Raw genomic sequence first — 1047 nt, forward strand, 5'->3', positions numbered from 1 at the left:
GTCACCATCCTCTGCCTCTGGAGGTGGTCCATTCTGTTCTTCCTGGTTGCAGCATGGGCACATGCTCAGTTAGGTCCTTGCACCTGCTCAGTAGGTCCAAGATGGCAGAGTTGCTCACTACTGCTACCCCAGGAAGGTAGTATAGCTATCACCTTGAAGCTTTGTGTACATGTGGGGGTCAGGACTAATTGCCTTGGGGAACTTTGTGGTTTAAAAATTTGTTTATCTTAGTTTGTGAAAATAACTTCACTGGGTGTGCTGGATTCTTTGTGGCTAGGGGTGAGGGGCTGAGTCGAGGGGCGAGTCCTGGTCCTATCCTGTCTCAGTCTGAAGAAAATCTGTTTTCCTAATCACTATCCGTGAGTTTCTCCTCAGAAGAGAACTTTTCCCTTGAAGTTTTCCTGTCTAACTGAGAAGTAAGTAAGGTGTTCAAGTTATAGAACTGTCAAGTGGCAGAGCCCCAGGGTCAAACCCGGGCCCATGCTGCCAGGGTCTCCCCTCCAACCACTGGGTAAAAAGCAAAAGGTTTGGAGAACAAACCCTATGCCTGACTTCCAGTTCTGTGACTCCCTAGCTGTAACTCCCCCTTTTCTACAGAGAAATTGATCATCATTGCCCAACTCTGCACAAAATTTAGGGAGAGATCTGACATTGAACTCACCTGAAATGAACCCTCACTGCACCTCCCTCTTCTACGAAGGAAAACTTGGGCATCAAACCACTAGCCCAGTCTTTTGCATCCCTTCTGGAGGCCAAAAGCCCCTTCCCTACAGAAACCTGCTCCACTTCATTAACATTTCTTTTAATGACATTAACATATTTTATTCCACCCTCTCTAATTCAGCAAACACTCCCTTTCATCCCATTCTGTTCTCTAAGAGTTTGCTAGTCCTTAGCAAAAATAACAGATTTACTGTTTCAGTTCCCACAATGCACATGTATTTATTAGGTCCTGCCTTAAAGCAAATTCAAACATTTTCTATGATCATTTTTTGCAAGTGTCAGAGATCTGGCAATCCAGCTTCAGGATGACTCTTATGATACGTG

Source organism: Galeopterus variegatus, unplaced genomic scaffold (assembly GCF_000696425.1).
Source record: "Galeopterus variegatus unplaced genomic scaffold, G_variegatus-3.0.2 Scaffold3844, whole genome shotgun sequence".
In the NCBI taxonomy this organism is placed as follows: Eukaryota; Metazoa; Chordata; class Mammalia; order Dermoptera; family Cynocephalidae; genus Galeopterus; species Galeopterus variegatus.